Source organism: Anguilla rostrata, chromosome 9 (assembly GCF_018555375.3).
Source record: "Anguilla rostrata isolate EN2019 chromosome 9, ASM1855537v3, whole genome shotgun sequence".
NCBI lineage: Eukaryota > Metazoa > Chordata > Actinopteri > Anguilliformes > Anguillidae > Anguilla > Anguilla rostrata.
In genome coordinates, this window is record NC_057941.1 from 35,881,358 (window position 1) to 35,905,031 (window position 23,674).

At 41.0% G+C, this 23,674-nt stretch overlaps 1 long non-coding RNA gene across 2 annotated transcripts; it reads left to right on the forward strand.

Annotated features, from left to right (window-relative positions):
• The first annotated feature begins 38 nt into the window (after positions 1-38).
• Positions 39-21,841, forward strand: LOC135263692 (uncharacterized). Of its 2 annotated transcripts, none has more exons than XR_010332509.1 (4): positions 39-261; positions 610-672; positions 1,008-1,165; positions 21,725-21,841. It is a non-coding gene; the product is annotated as an uncharacterized LOC135263692 (long non-coding RNA). The 2 variants fall into 2 exon arrangements; XR_010332508.1 differs by lacking the exon at positions 21,725-21,841 and adding an exon at positions 8,197-12,495 and having other exon boundaries at positions 46-261.
• Positions 21,842-23,674: the final 1,833 nt, after the last annotated feature.

Here is a 23,674-nt window from a genome sequence, read left to right on the forward strand (position 1 = left end):
CACCCAAGTACAAGTTTTGAGGGGCGTGTTTGTAGTGAAGTTTGTTACACTTCATTTCGTTTCACTTATCTGATTGAGCTAGCGTTTTTTCGGTGAATAGTTGAGCGAGAAACCATAAATTAATGAGGCAAGTAAATTATACGGAATTTATTATTACAATTATTTGCTCATGTTCTCCTTACCTAAAGAGAGAACCGTGTTATGATGGACGAATGGACAAAACGGCACATGTAGCATGCAGCGCACGTTGCCAGCTGCAAGGTAGCTTTCTTCAGGAAACAGATGGAGTCATTATGATGAATAATTTATGTGCCTTTCCTCTATATTAAGGATAACTGTGTGCTTTACTTAGCCAAGCACCTCAAGCATCACAGTGCTGCTTGTGAAATTTGAAACTAGCACCATATAAACATAACAATTTCGGGCGCTCTGACCTGTCTCCACTGTTTGAGCGAGATTGGAGCTTTATTTATGCACGGCTGGATTCTTGTGTTTTAGTGGGGTCTACTGAGAGATCTGTAGAGAGTTTAATAGTTTTTTTCTTTTTGAAAAGTTTATTGTGGCACTGTCTTACTGTATTTATTTATCCATCTTTTCCCTTATCTAAAGCCGCTTGAACTGTTCAGGGTTGCGGGGGTACTGGAGCCTATCCCAGAATGCATTTGGCGAAAGGCAGGAATTACTGTATTCAATTGTATGCATTTATTATTATTATTATTATTATTATTGCTGTTGTTGTCATGGAAAATAAGGTAGGCAGTGGCCCTGTCCCCTGGAGAGTATTGTGTCATTTGCCGTTTTTAGTTGAACACTGTGTGTCACAGGTGCTGATTACCAGTTAATTTTCCTCTGGAAATCCTTGAGCACTGTGACTGCTATTTAATGTCAGTTCTTCTCCTTCCAAAGAGCAGATAAGGCATTTTTATTTTATTTTACCGCGTTATGAGTTTTTTTTCTTCTAACAAATTTTGTTCAAAGAACAACCTGCTTTTTTCTGCCGTTTTTAGTTCAGGAAGGCTACTTGCATAAAGACATCACGGCTGCCCTCCTGCCATGTATGTGATGGTGTCCTGGTGGCAGCTGTACAGGCCTTGCACATTTCTGCTTCCTCTGCATGCAAAACTGTGGCATGACCAATGTGGCTCGCTCTCGTTTGCAGACAAGGGTAAGTCACTGTTAAGTTAAGTTAAGCAAGTTAACATAGTAGAAATGGGAGGGCGGTAGTTGGAATGTGTGCACCCCCTCCCTCCCCCCCAACCCCCCAAATTCTGGGGGTAGCTGCTTCACTGTAGCAGTGCTAAGACTGAGATGTATGCAGTGCCACAAAATGAAAGCCACACACTCATGGGTCACTTTGAGGTTCTGTTTTAATAATATTTGTATTAGAATGGCTCACTTGCTGGTGCATTGCACAACATATCATTTATCCATCTATGTTAATTCTATCCGGCTTGGCATCCCAGGAAGAAAATTCATTCACATTTTGTTGCTATTGGTTTAATTTTAGTGAATAGTGTTATTTCTCATAAATGACATTAGTCCAGCTTTGGCAGATTGAGTTGATGGGGGATGCTCATTATTAATTAATTCATTCATTCATTCATTCATTTATAATACCTGACACTGTAGCCTATTGCACAGGCTGTAGCCTATTGCTTGTAATGCTGTTAGCAAGCTAGCAGTAACTAAAGGGTGTGGAGATGGTCTTCAAAGTAATTCATAAATAATGGGGGTGGGATTTTCCTATGGAACAAAATGGTTTCTTGCATGCTAGTGACCTAAAAATACCCTTTGACATGATTTATCCATCAGTGACAACAATGATTAATTTAATGATATTATTCATTGCTTGACCTGTGAAGAATGGAAATCATAATATGATTAATTCATGTTTTATTATATTCCATTTAGAATCAGAATTGTATTGAGTGATCTGTCATAGTAACTAGGAACATGGGGTAAACCAAGCTGCCATTTAAATCCACATAATTAGAGCGGCTTGTTATAGAGAAACATATATATATATATATATATATATATATATATATATATATATATATATAGACATGTGTTATCGACCCACAGAGAGTCAAAGCACTCCTGCAGCACCACTGGCCAATCCTTGATGATGTCATTTTCAGTTTATCTCTATGCATGCATGTGTATATTTTAGCTGATATGTAAACAGTTTGGGCTGTCAAATCATTTACATTTGTCAAGTACTTATTTTGGATTGCAAACCCATGTTTTAATGCTCGTTACCCACCCCCCACCCCCTTGACTTTGACATGTTCCAGGAATGTGACAGTAATGTTTGGTTAAAGCCGTTGTTTGAACGTATGTCTGCTGGAACATGGGAGCTGCCGCATGTTTTGTCCGTTTAAGATAAAATACGCAGGACTCAGCTCACGTGACTGCCTGAGGTTTACCGAGCTGAACGTCCTGGAAGCTGAATCAGGTTTGCACACAACAGCGGCGAACAGACCTCGCTAACAAAGTAGTTTAGTTAAAATGAAGGTCAGGCAAGCAATCGATGGTCTGAGGAGATTGTGTGTTTAAAAAAATACACTTGCATTTATCTAACATAACATAACATAACATAATGACGAAAACAGGCCATTCAGCCCAATGATGCTCGCCATTTTCCTAACTAAATTAGTGCTATGATTACCTACAGACTAGATAGTATCTAACACTGTATCAAGCCTAGTCTTGAAAATCCCCAGTGTTTCTGCCTCTGCTACGTGACCTGGCAGGCTATTCCACACATTGACTACTCTCTGCGTGAATCATCTATGATGATGTGATGTTCTATATATTTTTCAGAAGTACTTGTTAATTAATTTTTAAATGTGACATTTGTGGCGCAAACTGCAAAATTACACAAAACCACCTTTCAGAAACCGCAATAGTTGGTTGCTTCAGCAGACCATGTAGATATAGCCTTGTATTACAAATCTTTGTGGTAGCTTCAGCAAGGCTAGTCAATACTACACTGTTCCGCTGCCGGCTAACCAAAGCTAGGTCATTAATGACAGTCATAAAGTTGGCCTTACTATATTTGTGCAGAGGAATGACAGACGTTTCAAGCTATACTTTAGTTTGCAGAACAACTTCATAGTTTTTTAGTGTAGGCTAACCAGTGGTAGGCTCATAGGCTAACAACGTAGCCTAGTGTAGGCTAACAATCTTACGGCTAGCTGTTGATCAAGAACACATACACAATAACTTCATAATCCAAAACACGACATCCATTCTCAATGCTAAGTCATTTCCTTGCTTATTTTATTTCCCAAGGCAATCTGTTCATCAATATATTTATTTTCTCATTGTCTCTTGCATTCTCTTTTGTACACAATGCACATCTGTGCCAAAATATAACTGTCATGTGATGTACTGACTATTCTTCTCTGTCCGGTGGTGAAAAATTCCAGAGGCTTGCCTGATTAAAGCAGTATGTGCAAGTTTAAAAGAAAACCCACTTTCATCGCAGCGCAATAAATAAATATTAATAAAGAAAGAAATAATTTGAAAACAATGAAACACATTGCATTGAACCCATGTAAGGACAAACGTTTATTGAAGCCTAGTGTCATATGAAACTCTGAATTGCGTACATTAGTCATAAACACTGGCGATTATAAACACTGAAAACATATATGCAATATTTTCTCAAGTGACCAGTTTAAAAAAGAAACCTATAAAAGAGGAACATGTGTGCACTGATTTCAAACACCCAAAAAATAAATAAATAATAATAAAAAGCTTTTAGACATTGTGTCAGCTGAGCCTATGGTCTTTGTCAAGTTGCTGGTGCTTTGCAGAAACAATATGTTTGAGTTGTAAAATGTTTACAAGCACTTTGTTTTCCTGTCAGAGGGCAGCTGGCCCTGCCACAGGCAGTATTGCTTTGTTATAGGCTTGTTTTTAATAACGGATCAAAGCTTCACCTTGTCAGACCCCAGTGAAATCTGGGGCCCCCGTAGCTCTGGGTCCACAGCAAAGACTTCTGCTTACAGACTCCATCAATTTCAGACGTCATTAGAGCTGAAATGTACATGTTTAGAATCAAGAAAACAGGTTTACTAAACATTTAAGTGAACAATCCTAAATGCTAAGCATCATTGTATTTAAACACCTGTTTTGTATATCAAATAACCTACCTAGTATTGCCTGTCAGTACGCAGGAAAACCTGAAATAGCAAATCCAAAAATAAAACATAAAATCTGCATGCAGAACATATCAAAGAATGCAGCAATTCAGTATAAAATTGCGTCATTAAAGTGTCATAAAAGTATAAGTGTTTCGTTAGTGAAATGCTGTTCCCAGCTGTGGTTGCACTGCAGGTTAGATGGGACAACCCCCTAAAGGCCATCATATGTGTGAGAGATGAATGGCACAATGGCATTTGCGGAGGATTAACATCCCTGAAGGATGTATTCGGCAGTGTAGCATAATGGTTAGGGAACTAGCCATGTAACTTCGCGGTTGTAGGTTTGATTTTCCAGTGTGGCATTTGTACCCTTGTGTAAGGCACTTAACCTGATATAAATAGATTGGGCCTCAATGCAAATCACATGAACAGGATTGCACATAAATTTTTACAAACAGCCAGCATTCATCATCTCATACACCTGGGATATGCACAAAAACAATGGTCTTTTTTAAGAATAAAAGTAAGAATAATTAAGAAAAGCTTTGTGAATGAGGCCCATTGGATGTAAAAAAAAGAAAGAAATGAACATAAGCTGTGGAAGTCACTGTGGACGTGATCGTCTGCTGAATGCATAAAAAGTCAAATGTATACAAGAAATGAATTTAAAGCAAAGTGTGACCTCCCACACAAGTGGCCTGTTTTTTAAACACGCCATGTTTTCTGGGGGCCAAGCTGTTTTCGGGAGGACAAGGCGAACTGTTATGACAGATTAAATGATGGCCAAGTGTGTTGAACCCCCAGAGGAATGTAGGGAATGCCGTTTCCACGATTACGACATCTTTGGAGCAGTGGCAAACAACCCACCCATCCCCCCCCCTCCCCCCCGCCCAGCTTCCCAAATCCCACCCCCTACCCTCCACTGCCCTTGAGAAAAGAAAAAGGTCTTGAAGCACGAAAAAATTACGTAAAAATATTGAAATAATTGTCTAATAGAAAAATAGTTGTGTAAGGCTTGTAAAAATTGGGTTGGTTATCCAAAGAATATCCCCAGTATATTTTGAGCCACAGGAATATAAAAATAGATTGATAACTTTAGTGAGGCCACTATGTGATATAACTTTTGAATTATAGTGCTGCTTCTTTATTGCAACCCAAATAAATGTGTTTGTAAACATTTAATACACGAGCTAGCTTGCATAACTGCAAAAAAAAAAAAAATAATTTCATTGCCTAGTCACTCTTCATGGATATCATTGGCTTGCTTCTTTTGTTTTCAAGTGTTTTTAGGAAATAAAGAATAATACATTCTAAATGCATAGTGAACATAAAAATGTATAAATGATGCTCACCATTCAAATCTGCTGGTGGTTACCCAGTTGAGAAAATAAATAAATAAACAAACAAATAAATAAATCACATAATATGGTACCAATATTGTAATGACATTACTAACAACTAAGCCACACCCCTATCTACAAACATGCAAACTGTGTGTATTACAAAAGATCTGTTCATAAAATCTATGTTTGAAATATCCACAGGAAGCAAAACAGAAAATTTGTCTACCTTAGATTGGTACTGATGGACTAAGCCTTTTTAAGTCGTGAGGTGGTCGTAAGCCCTGTTTTTCTTTCCTTGTGGAGACATTATAGTTTGTGAAGACATTGCTTGTGGGGACATTACAACTTGTAGGGACATTCTAGCTTGTGGGGACATTACAACTTTTGGGGACTTTACAGCCTGTGGGGTCTTTACAACTTGTGAGGACATTTTTTAATGCAGTGAACATGTGGTATGCATTTTCATAACCTTCATTAGCATCAGTCTTGCAGAAGTGTGTAAAGCAAAAGTGACCATTAGCCCTGAATTGCCCTGTCTCCTGTAAAAGTGTTGACCTCATCGTGGGTCACAGAACGAAGGACCAGGGCTAACTTCCTGGAAAGCTATAATCCATTCTCTTAATTTCTCCTCTTATGACCCCTGCCTCTATGCGACACGACCCCCACCCCCGAAATATTCTTTACGACTCCTTACGTTCCTGTTTTTGGTTTCTGTTTCTATTATATGTGATATATGTGGGTATTTACAATATTCCCAGGTATAACTCATGTTACCCATTGGCTGTGTATATGCAACATTCCTAACTGGTGTCCTAATGATGTGTACTGTCTACTGTGGAGCCTATAGTAGAAACTATGTGGAGGAAGCTGCAGGGAGTATGCTGTCTTGTTCCTTATCCAGCAACACATACTGTGTGTCTCAAAATGTCGGATGATGTCATCTTGAATAGATCATCTGATGTCTCACAGCAAATAGGCTTGCTGATGATGATTTGAAAGGGTTTCAAACTTCATGCACTCTCCATAAAACCTGAAGAAAAAAAACCTCACTTCAAGAAAATTATTGTCTTTTGAATCCCAGGATTTGGGTCAATTCAGAACTCTGGAATTGATTCTGATTAAATTCACCTGAACAGGTAATTAAATTTGAGTTATAAAATATCCGGGATAGTGAATTTTAGTTTTAACTGAGATCAGAGGAATTGAAATTTTATTCAGTGACTTTTAAAGAAATTCTACTTATTTATAAAGCATGAAAGCCTTATACATTCAATATGCTTCAACCAGCTTCCACAAACATGCCACTTGTCACTACAAACAATACTAATACGACTTAAAATAGTTATTATATGCAAGTCAATGTTATTTAAAAAAACTTTCCCATTATTAGCTGCTTTTAAAATAATGCATACATGCTGGGAAAGGTATTTTTCAAATATTTGCTCAACTGAAATGAATTGTCACAGACTACATACAAACTTGCCAGTAAGTAAAAAATAGCAAAAAAAAAATCAAATTTTGACAGTGCTTAATTGAGACATGACCCTTGCGACAATATATATTTGATATCAATGGAAAGATTGTTTAAAGTGATAAATTAATATAGTATTCAATTTCACCTGTATTACCTCTATACATGTAGAAAAGCAGTATATTATCTGGAGCAATAGAACCTGGACTTGTGTACTGTTGCAATCAAATGTGCCAATTTTGTTGTGCAATCAAATGGACAATTTATTGACAACACTGTTCTTGGTCACTGCCAGGTAAATGGATTGTTATGATTATGAAACATATGATGTTTGGATGCAGCACCAGCATGCAGTCGCTGCTCCCTGATAATATTGCAAAAACACATACTCTTACCATATAGGGGCATACTGGGTTTAACCTTTCTTCTTTCCCTAAGTAAATATTTACCACACAAAAGGTTGGTTTTTCATGCACTGTGTGATAACAATTTTTTTGTATGAGTCTTTAGAGACGTGCTCTTGAAAGCATGTCCAGTTTAATAGCTTTCATCATTTAAGCGTGCTTTCGTCAATAAAGCGCACTTTTGTCATTTAAGCACGGTGTTCACGTAAGGCTTGTTTTTCTGTTTTCCCAAGTTACTCACCGTGGAGCCAAAGGCCCTGGGAAGAATTTCATTATTGGCTTTTGCCAGAGGCTCCGCAGGTTTGAAGGGATTACCGTAATCCGGTTAACGCAGTGTTCGCACAGCCTGGGGTCTCACGGTAAGCGCGTGGCACCCCCGGCGATCACGCTGCGTTCTCTGAAATGGTGTTTGGGGAGCCACCGTCATCAAACCCTGCCCACCTGCCTCATCAAGCCGCCAGTCTTGCGCACAGTCCGTGCATCTAGCTGAGATGAGGCTCACACAAGCTTCGCTGTAGCTGCGGAGAAATGCACTGCTTGTTGCGCACCTGTCCCCTCTCATGATATGAGAAATACCTGAACGAATCAGCTCCGGACTGAATTGGTGACTCGATCATTGCTTTTGAGGACCTGCGGGGTGGCTCATCCTGTTAAGGCACTGTGCTAGCGCATCAATAAGCTCTATGGTCTGGTGTCTCATAAGGCACTAATCTAGTGTACGGATATGGTTTCTGTAAAGGCATGGTTGTAGTGTATGAATTTGCCCTATAGTCTGATATCTGCTAATGGGCTGACCTGGTATTTCTCTTCTGTTTTCTCTTAAGGGACTGTTCTAATCCCTGGATATGCTCTATGGTCTGGGATCTGGTAAGGCACTCTTCTAGTGGCTGGATGGGCCCCATGGCCTCGTACTGAAACAAAACTGTGCCAGTGTTGACTATGGCTAGCAGCCCTGCAAGATGGCACACAGTTCTCTCTCCAGGGATGGAAAAGTTTCTGTCAGTCAGCATTATGGTGTCTCATCGAGCACCAGCAGCACTGGTTGACTAACCAAGAGTCCGACAAGCCCGACTAGCGAACTGTGGTACTGTGGCTGACATTGTGTGCATTGGAAGAGAGAAAGTGCTTTCTGTGCTCTCCCAAACTGATAGCAAGATGTATGCAATGAACATTTATAAATCCAATTAGGTATTCCAACTTGGGGAGTAAAGGGGGGGAGGTATTAAAAACCGCTTTTGCTTTTGATTGGTCAGCCTCTGCACTTACATAACCTCATTTTAGAGTTTGAATTTTTCCAAACAAAGAACAGACGTTCTCTACGGACACAATGCATGCTGACTGCTGTACAGAGCAAATAGCCAGACCTGGGATCTCCTGGCTACTTCTCCTTGTTTTTAATAAAAATCTCCTTCCTGCTTTTTCATACAAAAGCACAAATCTTTCAGGAAAAAGAGCTCTTTTTAGATACCTGATGCGTCTTTTCGGAAGATCATTTCGCGGATATTTCTCCGGTTGCGCTCTGACAGTAATGGATATAATGTCCACTTAACTTAATGCAATGGATATAATGTTGCTCTGAATAGAATGGATGTAATGCACTTTGTCACCAACTGCTTTGATGATTCATTTTTCTACGAGCTCCTAGCTGTTCACAACACACATTGTGTGCTTTGAGGAACTTTCGTCGTGTTCGTTTGTCAAAACTCAATTACACTGAACATGCAAAGCTGCATGTCAATGGAACTCTAGAATTATGCATTCTAGAATTATGGAACTGAAAATATTGGCGTTTGCAGAATGGAAAACCACTGAAACGGCATACTCCCTATTTTAAAAATATATCTGCAGTTTATGTAAATGAAGGCCATACCTTAGTTTAATTTTTCTTTCTGGTGTGTCAATGAAATGTGCCATTGACAAAAATCTTGTCTGTGTCCTGCTTTCCTGTATTTCTAACTATACAAATAATGGAAACTTTGATTCAGTTCAATTCAGGAGAGAAAACCTGATTGTGTGATCTATCGAATGTTTGTAGTAGTAACAGGCTATATATTGTATTGTATATTGGAAACGTGCTGAACTTTATTCAGTATTATTTATCGGAACATGCTGAACTTTATTTAATTCCTCGTGAATGTGTACAGCAGCATACTTATTTGGCAAGACAGCTTGTACAGTTTGTGTCCCAAGTGCCTGTTTGCAATTCACACTCAGGGATGAGTTATTATAAGCCTTTTTTTGGCAGGAGGGGGGGTCACCCTGTGACTCTAGGTCATCAGAACAGCTTCTCTGTGTCACATGTTCAGTCACAGTTCAATAAATCCTGTCTGTAGGTTGAGTCTCCCCCATTGACTCATGTTTTAAAATATGAATTACATTTCATTTCATAAATTGTTTACATGAAAGAAGAATAACTCATCGCGCCACACTATCCAATGTGCACTGGAATGTCTTTTTAAAGCAGCTAAGTGCCGATTAGATGGATTAGGAATTTCTGTTAGACGGATCTCAACCTTATTTTAAACGTCTGTTTCTTTTGCTAAATAAAGAAAGGAACTGCATGTGATAAACCTACAATAAACACTTTGCCATGTCTTAATCTCTAAAGAGGCTGAGCATTAGGCATGGATTTAGTCAACATGCATCCTTGCGTTTTTTTACCCTTCACAAACAGTTTGGCTAGTTTCATGATCGCCAAAAATGAACTTGTCAAAACTGTGTTTGTGAGGAAGAAAGTGTTTCTCAGTCCTACTTTCAAAAGACAATTTTTACTTGCTTGCAGAGGAAATGTAAAAGGTAGACCTACTCACTGTGGAGCTGCAGTTGTTTTGGGAAGCTGTACAGTCATTGTACTACCTGTTTTTCACTGCGCATGGAAATACGTTTTTTTTTTCCAATTTTCCACTTTCAAATATGAACTGCCCCTTTAATTCAGGTGACAAAGGATTAGCCTACCTATCACTGGGGTGTAATGGCCCGACCAATGAAATTCTTGGTATGTTAGTCATTTATGAATCTTGGCCTTCTTTGTTTGCGCTCATTGGAAGGTGCACTGGATAAGAGCATCAGCTGAATGCCTGGATGGTAAATGTAAATGAAGATACTTTCCGGGTTTCTGGGTCTCTGCCACGGCCGCCGACTGCTCTGTTTGAATCCGGCGACACATTTTGGCGGGAAGTGAAGGGGCAACTGCCGCATCGTACCTCTGAACCGATTCCGCAGGCCCCGAGCTCACCACCAAGAAGGAGGACAGAGCTCCTCCAGAGAGCAGCAGGTTTAGATTTAGGAGAGGTCGCGGATAAAATAAACAGTTTTTCAGTTTGACACTTGCCAGAATACCGACCCGCTGATCGGCCCCAAATGTCTGCACTGCGCTCTCAGGAAAAAAACCAGAACAACTTTATTTGACATACAATACGTGTTGTACTTATGGAGTACATGCTTTCAGGATTAATTGGCTGTGATTCCCAAGAAATAACTGATCAAACTAACAAGCTAAATGAAACCCATTCAGGTATTTGTGCTATGACAAAAAATGAAATAACACTCCAATAAACAACTGTTACGCTAAATTGATAGTTGTCTTGGCATGTGTGCGGTGAAATCATGCATTGACTTAGTGATATAAATCTAACAGTGCACCAGATCCTCATAAGCTACTATAATGGTTGTAGAGCAAACCAATAAGCTCTGAGTGTCTGAAATTGAGTCAGTGCTGAACTCAGATTTCATAAATCAAGGCTTACTACTACCTATCTATGAAAAAAAAGACAATTTACCAAATAATACTTTTGTATTTTCTGTAGAACCAAACAGTGAAGAAGAAATGACCAAAACCATCAAATTATGAGTACTGATACAAAACAGTAATGAATAAATGAAGTTAAAATAAATAAAATACCAATCAATCGTTTGAGGTTAAGGGAGTAGACAGCTGCATAAAGAAAACTTTTATGGATATTTTGTCAGATTATTTGTGTATTTACCTTATTTTGATGGTTTGGACACATAAAAGATACCCTAAAATCAAATGCAGGCCTATTTGATTCCATATGTGGATGGTGTTAGGCTACCACATTATGACCACAAGAGTAGGCATAGGTAAACAATAAATACAAATAAGCCATTTTGTAGTTTGACTGAACAAGGTGAGATTTCTCCATGCTACGCCTGTGCGTATGTATAAACTAAATTCATTCTGTAACGTGTTTGAACCATCACATTGCCAGTTTTTACATAACTTTTCAGAGATGGACCTTTTTGATGCACTACCCTGAAGCTAAAAATAAGATTTATGCGCAAAGTTCAAAGGTTTAGTGGATTGATGTTTACCAAAACTGTTCTTAAATACTCTTAAATGCTCTTATATTTTTCTTGTTGGCAGAACACTTTGTGCAGAACTTTCTGAAAAGTACATTTTACATGAGCCAAAGTATTTTTGCTTTGGCTCAAAATGTTGCAAATGTGCAGGATTTATTTATTTATTTTTATTTTATTTATTTATTTCATGTCGTGGCGACCTTGCTCATGACCGACACAACAAGGCTTTATGTAAGCAAAAAATTCCATACAAACAGATTGTTTCCCCAGACAAGGAGTGAAATATGTAATTTCTCTGGAACCCTACACTTTGCTAACTGGCCCATTTGTTTTTTATCCCCCCACTGTGACACATGCAGATATTAGATTACCTTGTGCTGTCTGTGTTTCTGTGTAACACTCATATCTCAAAAACAACTATTTCCCTCGAAGCAATACAGTATTGGAACTCAGGACAAAAGCTAATGTGAGCTTTCCACAATTTGAATAGCTTTAATCTACTTATGTACTTAAAAGCACATGCTAAGAATTTGTAAACAAATGGTCCCTATTCAGGCTATTTATTTATTTGTACAAGGTCACTCCAATGGGCTTATCAGTTCAATAAAATCCATGTAGAGAATCCATGTAGCACATATCAGTCTCTGAAAAACTGGTTCCAATCACAGTTGGTTGTGGTAAGCTGGTTTGTAACTCTGTAAACTGTATGTCACGTTTACTCTTAAAGCATTGAATTTGGGCTTATGCTTCCCTGAGTCTCAAACCAGTTCTTGTAGAGAAAACACATATTGTAAATCACAGTTTGATGCTAAGAAGCAACAACATTGGGATCTAAAAGGTGTGTGCATTCTATGGGCTGTCCATCCATATTGTAGCATGATCTGAAATCCATGCTTGCAATGGTGGATGTTCAGGTATAGCTGCAAATCAAGGAAGGTGCTTTGCATGCCTTATGCATTAGTTTTGCCTTATGCATTATTATTATTTAATAAACTGAGAGCATGGCTTCTACAGCCATGCTGAGCCTTGGTTCCTCGTCTACAGCTGTTGGGTCCAGCCTTAGAAACGTAGGTGTCATGTTTGACTAGTCCATTGATTTTGACCAGCGTATTAGGATGCTGACTCATTCTTGTTTCGTTTTTTTTTCCAGCTGAGAAACATTTCTAGACATACTGTCTTTTGTGTCTAAACCTGTGTTGCAGATGATTATCCACACATTTGTCTCCTCATGTCTCGACTACTGCAATGCCCTTTTTACACGCCTCAGCGAATCGTCTCTGGACCGTCTGCTAGTGGTTCAGACAGGGTCCGCCCAGCTACTGACAAAATCCAATTAGAAGGTCCCACATTGCAGCCATTCTAGCTTTGCTTCACTGGCTTCCCATCAAATTCGGGATGGATTTTAGAATTCCTGTCGTCACGTGTACATCACACGGTCAGGTGCCTGCTGACGTTAGTGAGCTACTTTGCCCTTATGACCGCAGTAGGTCCCTTCAATCTTAGGTCCATGGGCTGCTGGCCATCCCCAGTTATAGATTAAAAACAAAGGGAGATTGGGATTTTGCCACAGATTTTGCCAAATCTTTAGAACAGCCTCACTTTAGAGGTCTGAACTGGGCTTTAAGGCATGCAGGTTAGAGCTAACGCGTGGCTCATCCTGTTAAAGACACTGCTGTGGCCCATTATTAGGCGTTACCATCCAGGCTTTGTAAACAGTAACAGCAGAGACTGAACAGCAGAGTCTGAACAGCAGAGTCTGAACAGCAGAGACTGAACATTAGAGGTTGTGGCCAGCAGGCCTGCTGGGTGGTGCATGCCTGGCTGTGGAAACGCCCACAGAGAAATTGAGAAACGATGACAATAAGCAGAGTAGTAATATGCCTGATATTTCTGTCCATGTTATACCCCCCACCTTCACCCCCACCACCCCAACCCCTCATCTCCAGACTAAATCATGCGCCTGTGAAAATTCTTCCTCTAGGTGAAGTTATAGAAATTTTTTTTTTTACTAAATTAATTGATTGTTAAAGGTACGATTTAGTGGCATCTAGCGGTGAGGTTGCAAATTGCAACCAACTGAATACCCCCCCCAACCCTCCCTTTCCAATGACATAGGAGAAGCTACGGTGGCCTGTAAGTTCCAAAAATGATCTTCTACGACAGCATCGAGTAGCCAAGTGTCAAGTGATGAGGTTCCTTGATAGATTTATAAATTGTATTTAGTTATTTAGTCTGTAAAACTATAGGTCATAGCTTGCAAGTAAGATAGCGATTATGATTGTTAATTGTTCTGCATTGTGGTAGCGTTTTGTTGCTAACATTAGCTGCTTTGCATGGTAAATCATAGAAAGACATGATGCGTCACAAAAACTATTACACTACTAACTAACGCTTACATTACAGTGTGAAATATCCTCATTATGAAATACCACTAACCTATTTAAAGACACTCAATTTCAAAAATAACGTATAAAACCGAAATATTTTGAGCAGTAATACTTACATAGCAATGGTGAAATCTTATCTGCGTTCAATAGATAGAGACAGAGACAGTAAATCAATATTTAAGACAGATATATTTCTATCTGCTTCTGTCTTACACCAGAAAACCATGTCAGCTAGGTCTATCAGCAAACATATGGCTTAGCTATGCCCAGAAGTCCTCAATAATAATAGTATTTTCCAAGAAATTACGTAAAATTGTTGACAACGTTTCGTTAGGTGCAGCGTCTTTTACTGCTACCACAGAGTGAATGTGTAAGTGAATGTGATGATAACAAAACTTTCCATTAAGCTGACCAATAAAACGCTATTCCAAAAGCAAAATTAGACGTTATACATCGTTAGAAAGCTTATACTCTCACCTACTGAATGAATGGATTGTCAATCAAGCCAGACTGTACTAAAAAGGGCTACAACGCCGTAAACAACATGTGTGGTATTACGCACAGCTATTTTGGAAGGTACCCAGGCATCACAAATGCGCGTATATTTCACAAACGGATTGTCCAAGACAATATATGACCACTCAGTCTCTTCTTTCTTCTTCTTCGTCTTCCAATCGGTGCATTCGTGCCACCCACCAAAATTAAAAACGTGAGAGAAAAAAAACGCGAAAGGCCCTCTCTAGAGCTGTTTGTCCGTTCTGGGCTACTGTAGAAACATAGCGGTGCAACATGGCGGCCTCCATGGAAGAGGACCGTTCCCTATGTAGATATAAAGGGCTTATTCTAAGGTAACGAAAACACAACGATTCTTATTTTTATGGGATTATACACTAATTAAAACATTCCATTTCTGTCGAGTCTGTTCCGCTAGATGCCACTAAATTCTACACACTGCACCTTTAAATGGACTGCATTTATGGAGTACTTTTTCCAGCACAATTTTTACACAATTAAATTCATTCGCACACACACACACTGATGGTAAAAGGCAGGGGTTTGGTGCCTTGTCACCCCACTAACATGACACTAGCTTGAATATGAGCACGACAGTACAAACGCAGCCGGCGTACAAACCCCCAGTCTTGAGATTTTCTGGAACGTTCCCCTTCCATGCGACGGCACCTCTGCTGGTATTGGCCAGCCATTTAAAAAAAAGAAAAAAAAGAGCAGAGTATTTCCTGCCAGGATGGCAGGGATGCCAGGAGGACCCGGAGCGTGCGTCACGCCAAGCACAACAGCGGCCTGGTGCCAGCGTCCCCCCACGTGGCGCCAGGCTCCTAGCTGTGCCAGGGCACCTGGGCCCTCAGATTCGGGAAGGGTCACCTCAGACCACCCTTCCCTCACCCTCACCAGTGGCCGCCCTACCTGTGGCTCACTGGAGGGGATGCTGACCATGATCTCGCTATTGAAACGTTTGTCACCATTTTGCACTTTTGCAAGAACGGTCCAGTAAAACATTTATATTTTTGCAGCCTTTTCTCTAATAGTTTTGCTTAAATTTTTTTTTTCCTGCAGTGTGTGAGTCTACCTTCTTTGGTTCTCTCACTAGCGATGGACAGAATGTGCCGAAAGTGCAATGATTCCCAGATCTGTCTCAGTGAGTCTCTCAGCTGCATCTCAAGTACTGTATTCTAGCACGCTGAAACTCTACACTGCACGGGACATTCGATAAAAATATTAAAGATAATATAAAAAAGTTTTCACTGCAGCATGTTTTTATCGTCCAACACGCTTGTATTGTGTCTAGTTTTTTTAAAGGTCTTTTCTGTTAGCTCAATAGGTTATTCTAGAAAATGCCTGTTACAGCTCAACAGGCCATTCTAGAGGGAACATTCTGGAGAGCACCTTCCACTGCTCTGTTGAGCTTATTTATACATTACATTACGTTACAGGCATTGAACAGACGCTCTTATCCAGAGTGACTTACACAGCTTCTTACATTTTTACATAGTATCCATTTATACAGCTGGATATTTACTGAAGCAATGCAGGTTAAGTTCTTAGGGTACAATGGCCTTATACTACCTGGGAATCGAGCCTTTACCAGGTTACCAGTTCCCATACCATTATACTACATTGCCACCGTCTTTTCAGAGTAATTGGTATTTGGTTTGAGCACTTGCACTTTGTGAAGACGTATATCTTCTAGAATCCAGAGAAGCCCTATGGAGGCTAAGTGTAATTAGCCACAGTGAACGCTAGGTACTGACATCCTGGGACAGTAGGCTGTTCTTTGCTTCACTGCCCTTTGGTGTGACTTCTCGGGTCAATCACAGTTAACCCTAAAATATCCACAAAGGTAACTGCTCTGTGAAAAATGACTCAGGTTTGGGTAATGTCGTCTTCAAGAGGGCAATGTAAGTGCATCATGTATCATCCAGATGATATTGGAATATTAAAATATTCTCCTGAAACCACTGCGTACAAGATGAATTATAGACGCAGAAAGTTCCTCATTATTTGTTGCATGCTGTGGATACAAGCTTACTAAATGCTCCCCATCCACCGTAAACTGCCATCAAGCGTGAAAATCTAATGAGGACAAAGAGGGGGGAATTTGCAAAGTGCCACGGCAGATCGTATGACGGCATCTCCCCCTCGAGCTGATATAATAATGCATTTTCCCATTGCTGCTAACCACCGAGTTCGGGGGTCAGACAGCTGTAATTCAAATCAGACGTCCCTGGGGCACGCGTTCCAGATGCGAAAATCTAGACGGGTGTACGAGCCGACCGCGCACAACTAATTGGCGGTCATTAAGTGGGCCGCGCTCTCTGGCCCCTGCCGCCATTGGCTGAGCGTCCGCCTAATGAGGGGGCGATAACGGAGTCCTTGTTCGCGCTGGCTAAATTGGCCCGATTGGTGGAGGTGTGGAGTTTTTTTTAATTAGCGCTCCGTTTGGCAGCCAAGTGCTCGTCACGTACACAGAGTTTACCGGAAGTGCCATGCGGCTCACTTACCGCTGCGGATTCAGCAGGTGACGCATCGAGTGCTCGTGGTCTATCATTCTATCGGTCTTAAGAGTGGACACGATGCCCTGCACCTCGTCTTTCTGCCTTACACTGTCCTTTAGCTTTGTAGTCCTAGATATGCAAGTTCTAGCTCTCTCCTGTAGAACTGTGTGGACTGTTGGCTGCAAAAATACATGCGCTTTAGCTGCAGTGCTGCTCTTGCATGGGTGCAGGTGACATAGTTGCAAGCAGTACAGGTGCCTTGGTCGACGGTACAGCAGTGGTCCCCCACCTGGCATTCAAACCTGCGACTTTGTGGTTCACAGGTCCAGAATCCAGGGTACCGAGGTACAGACCCCCCTCTCCTACCGCTTACAGAGAGGGCAGGTGGAGGCTTCTGACAAATTTTAAGGGGGAAGACACTCACTGCCAAACGAAACATTCTTGGTTTTGTTGGGGCATGTAACTTGCCACCTGTATGTGATTTACAATCGGACAGTTGCTCTAAGACTTCAGTTACTATATAACTCAAATATCAAAACATTAAGAGGTATTTTCCACTACTCCTCCCCCCCCCCCCTTCTGGGAAATGTACCCCCCACCCCCCTGTGCCCCCCCCCACCCCCTATACAGTGTAAATAGTCACAGGTGATTGCCCTCGACGATTGTAGGAAATGAAAGAATAAATGTGATTTCACAAGACCAGAAGCCAGGGCAATATTAAAGAACTAAATGTTATGAGGCACAAAACTACCGCAAGTTTGAATGGCAGTAAATCGGGGTACTGCAGAACACTCTCTACTGGCTTGGGCCTGGGGGTGGGGGGAGGTGGGGGTGGATTAGGTGTCAGGGATAAAAGGTCATAGTTCATACATGGCACACATTTGGATTTACCTGGATGTGATTAATTGGTTTTTGATCACCCAGGGAGAATTCTGTTACACAAACCCCAGACTTAAAAAAATTAAAAAATTTTATTTAATTTTTTTTACCTCAGGTGACCTCTGAATGTCACATGACCCCTGTGCACATGCAGTAAACACTCGCATGAACACAAACGTGTACACATGCATAAAACAATGTGGCAAGTGTGACGTTCTCTAAATCTGCTTGAAGTGTTTTGTTGATATGCGTTCAGACGCAGTTGTGGAAATCAACAAAAAATGGTGTTACTTGGTGTTTCTTAAAAGAAACATAGCACTTAATTTAGCACACACCTTTCCTAGACGCCTTTCTACTTTATGAATTGAAAATAAATACAAAAAACCATGAATTACAGCTCTTAAAATTTTTGCATTTTGGTGCGGAATCCCAATGCAAGCCAGAGTTTCTGTCTGAGATCAGAGGCTAATCCTGAAAGTACGCTACAGACCGTAATGCACCAAGAAAAACACATTTCTGCTGAGGGTTTGCTTGTGTATTAGTCTCATGGGTCTATTTCTCATGAAGAACAAGAGCCTGTACCGGCTAATACTTAAAATGATGCTTCTGGAAGTTGTGATGGTGAAAACACTAAAGCATTCAGGCTTTATCTTTTTTTTGTGCGAGCGAGAAAATATTGCAGTTAAGGCCTCTTCAGCTGTATTTCATTTTGATTTTTACAATCCATGGCTTTAATTATGACAAACTGATATCATGAAACATATTTGTATGAGACTATATCTCTTAATAGTTATTGCTTTTAAACTTTATTCAATAAATATCTTTAAATAAATAGCCAGACCTTCATACATTTCATTTTACACTTTTTGTCTTCAAAAAAAGAAAAAGTATTTCATTAATTTAGTGAGTAGGTATATCATACCACATTGTGGCATGACACAGTATTATACTTAGTTGACTGTGATATAATACTGGCCTTTTTCCCCCAATGTATCTGTGTTTAAATATTAAATAACTATTCTTCTCTGTGTATCATAATTTTCCAGGCATTTTGCCCGATTTCTTTTTCTGGGGGTCACAGCATAATTTTCCAGCTTTTACTTTTATGCAAAGTACTGTGGGACAACTTTGAAATACAATTTATATGTATTTTGTATGCCACAATAAGAAATACTGGCTAACTATTCAAGTGATAGGCCTATATTAAATTTAGGCTGTGTTGAAACATTTGGTATGGCATTATACTTTCAAATCTGCTTCCACACCTGCCCATACCCAGCTTTGAATTATACATTACATTACATTACATTACAGCATTGCAGACTTATCCAGAGACTACACAACTTACAATTTCCTGCAGTAAACACACAGATCGGCAGTTTATATAATGTATATCCTGACCTTAGTCCTCTGTATACAGCCCAAATAAAATCTTGCTTGGAGTTAGCGGTTTATTACAGTCACAGTAAAGTGCATTGTTAGTGATGCTTCTACATTATTACTCGCTTGTATAAGCGGACCCTGATAATGGCGATATGTAACTCTACTTGACAGATGAGCACGGTGTAATTTTCAGACCACATTGTAAGCCAGTTTCCTGGCTCGAATTGACAATATATAAATCTGCTGAGTCACGGTGGTAAAAGAGAGAGAGAGAGGGAGAGCTCCAGTCCCTGGACTCAAAACGCAGTGAGTCGGAACATTGCCTAGCAGTCTTGCCATGGCAACTGCAGCAAGATGGAAGGAAGTCCCTTTTGTTTTTATAATTTTCAAAAAAATATTTGGCGGCTTGTCCTCCAAAGGCTGACGTGAAATGGTCACTGGCGTGTAATCATGTTCATGTCGGCGTAAAACTCTGGTACATGGCTGGAGGCAGGCGGAATATGGCCGAATCCACCGTAGCTTTGCCAGTTGAGGGATGGTTAGCGTAACTAGGGTGGTCCCCCATCTCTTTGCGCGAGACCGGCTTTTCTGCTTGACCGGAGAACCGGCGGTCCACGTGCGGCAGCCAGGTAGCGGGCGTTGGCCACCAGTGCAGTGACTAAGCAAAGTGAAAAGTGGCGACCAACATAACGCATTTTGAGGATCAGCGCTTGACAAACTCTAATGAACAAAAAAATTCAGTTTCACGTTGATGCCGCGTCCGGTGCTCGGCTCGCAGCATTACTTAATCCTGTAAAATCCCACCAATGACAGATGCGTAATGTCTGGCCGCGATAACGCAAATGGACTCGGCTTTGCCAAGGAGCTGAATTGGACTCTTGTTGATAGGAGTCTGTTGGGGTAGTCTCGGAGGACCTGCGCACATCTGTGCACAGAAGCAGAAGAATGTTTAATTCTCTTACCACCCCCCCCCCCCCCCCTTTAATTGTGGCTCTGGTATTTTATAATGTCCTGAGGACAAATGTAATGTCAGCTTGGGTCCTCCCCCCTCCAGATGTGGTTAACATTCCTTTTCACGCCACATTACCGGGCCTCTCAGAGGACGCGCGGATGTAATTTCTGCGTATCCCACGCCAAAGGTGCTGTGTCACTGCACTCTTTGCGCACAAGTCTGCTTCAGTAAAGCTGGCCCCGTTTGTGATTCAGCGTGCTTGGATTCAAGGGGGGCACATCGCCCAACATTCCCACAAATTATATTTAATTGGAATATTAAAGTCTGTTTTCTGAAACATTCCGAAATTACCATCCTCTCATTTTAGGTGCAACTTAATGTATATATGTGGTTGCATATCATTTGCATGCCATGACTTCCTGATGTCTGTGACCTATCAAAATCATCAGAGTCTGGATATCTTATTGTCAGGGTGTCCTACAAGCGATACAAAAACCCTTTGCATTTGAATGGATCTCTATGGGAATTGGGAGGGTGGGACTAGATTCAGTTGTAAATTATGCTGATACAGTATGGAACACATTTGTTGGCTAAATGGCTTTAAGTCATCAAGGGTCCAAAGTATAAACCTACTGCATATCTGCTGCCAGAAAGCATTGTTTCTCCTGAATATTTTTTCCATTGAGTTCAACAGGAAAATTAATCAGGAGAAACAATGCTTGTAATATCTACTGCATATCTGGCAGCAGCATGGTGGCTTGAGGCTCATTTGATACCAAGCAGAAAAATGCAGATGGTTTTAATGTTGTGGCTGATCGGTGTATACGCTGCATGTATTAAACAGACTTTTTGTCTGGACAAGTGTAAAGATGTAGTTGGTCGAGTCGCCAAGGGGGGTGGTAGGGAAGCACGCAGGACAACAAAATCCTGTGCAAAAAGTGCCAGGTTTATTTACAGTGCTCAGGAGTGTAAGTATAAACAACAAAAGCTAATAGACAATAAATAAATAAATAAACAAAAACCCTAAGAAATTTACAGGCTAACAGCCACAATGTCTTAATTAGACAGTACAATAAAGAATGTTCGTTTCAGCAGCTCCTACAGTATCACCTACAGTACCTCTACTTTCATCAGACAGTCCCCTGCAGTCCCAAAACCCACTGCTTAAATAGGGAGTTCAATTTGAATTTCCCTCCAAGGGACTGTACCACACAACTGACAAGGGAGCTGCCTTAAGATTTGGATATTATCTGTTTGAATGGAATGAGTCCAAACATCACCGCCTAATTGCAGAGTATAAGTTTAATAATTAATGTATTAAACTTACGATAAAGTTAATAATTTCACCTTTCTGAGGTGCACTTTAATATTAACCCGTGAAATTTAAAGTTTAAAGATTGGTATTCCCCGGATATAGGCAGTTGTCGCATCCAGGACATAACAAGCGCATCTGACGGCGGCGACTGACTCCGGCAGAACAAACATGATTTCAAACTGAAAACGGTAAAAAGAGAAAATGACAAACAGAAAGAACAAATCATTACATTACATTACATTACATAAATCAGCTGAACAATGGATGGTGGACTTAATAAACGATGTGTAAGTAAATTAATGACGTGTGTTTGTTTTTACTGACAAAGTGAACAGTTGAAATGGAAACAATAGGTGACTATAAGTAGAGTATAAAAATGAAAGTGACGTGATGAGGCCGGCGTGAGGCCACATCATAACAAGTTTAAACGCAGCAGTGGGGGCTAGCTAATGTCACTTTCATGCGGGCACTTGACCATGCATTGTCAACATTGTGTCGGCATTTTAATACTTCTAGCTCCAACTGCCCATGTCTCTTTTGTTTTTTGAAATTGCACATTATATGGTAATTGAGCATTGCAGTGAATACAATTCCGAGTTTTCCTAATCTATAGTGTTGATGTGCATGGAAATGTGAGAATAACAAGCAAAAGTGACGTTGAAACGCTGCGCCCCCTGGTGGCTCAATGCAGTGTTTTCCCAGATTGTGACTCAGGGCCCACAGATACACTTTTGTCCCCAACCTCAAAATAAATAAATAAGCAAGTGCATTTTCTTGCATTAAAAATTTTGGAAAAACGAGTACAATTCAACCAAGACAACAATATAACGATGTGAATATTTACAATTGTTATTCAAAGTTGAGGAAAAAACATTGCTTTATATTACCCTATTACCCCAGGCAAGAGTTTCATAGTGTAAATATTAATATAAAAATAATATTAACTTAATTTATTTATGATCTTACAATGATTTTTATTTGCCAAATAGGTACATTTCTCCAATTTACAGTATTAGAGAGAAGGAGGGGAAGGAGGGAGGAGAGATGGGGGACGTGGCTGATGGTGGTACTCATGTAGGGGTATGGGGGCAGTGGCAGCTCATGTGGGGTACGAGGGGGTGATGGTAGCTCCTGTGGGGGTACAGGGGCAGGGAGTGGGGGATGGTGGCACGAGGGGGGTGACGGTAGCTCGTGGGGGTACGAGGGGGTAGGTAGCTCATGTGGGGGTACGATGGGGGTGATGGTAGCTCATGTGGGGGTACGATGGGGGGTGATGGTAGCTCATGTGGGGTATAGGGGCAGGGGAGGAGGGGCTGGTAGCTCATGTGGGGGTACAGGAGGGGGGTGGTAGTTCATGTGGGGTGGGATAGTCATAGGGGTACAGGGGGGCAGTAGCTCATGTGGGGGTATAGGGGGGGGCAGTGGTAGTCGTGGGGGTACAGGGGCAGGGGAGTGGAGGATGGCGGTAGCTCATGTGGGGGGTACAGGGGCAGGGGAGGAGGAACTGGTAGCTCATGGTGGGATACGGGGGGTGGGGGTGATGGTAGCTCATGTGGGGGCACAGGGGGGACAAAGAGGCCTTCACCCCAACTCCGGATTCCTGCCGCTCCAGACAGCTGAACATGCTGGCGTGGGGGACAGTGGGATCAGGTTCCCACAGACCTCGGGGAGAAAAGGTATTAATTAGCATGAGCAGACGCTGACGTCAGGGTGAGCTAGAGCCTCGCGATCTGCGTCCATCTTCGGAAACCTGAGAACCACCCCCCCACACAACCCCCCACCCCTTCGTCCCCCCCAACCCGGGTCCAGACCTCTTTTCCCTCTTTTTTCTCTGTCTGCCATGGGGCAACATTTCACTTCAGAACAGCTGTCTTCTCTCACAAAGTATTAATTTAAAAAATATTTTTTTTAAGCATTATGGGTATTCATGCATTTACATGTATGTTCCCTTTAAGTTCACTCGCTCAATGTTAGATTGCTGAAGTCGTTCGGGTGATGGGCACTGACATGGACAAACAAGCGATAGGGACTCCATTAGAACTTCATGATGCC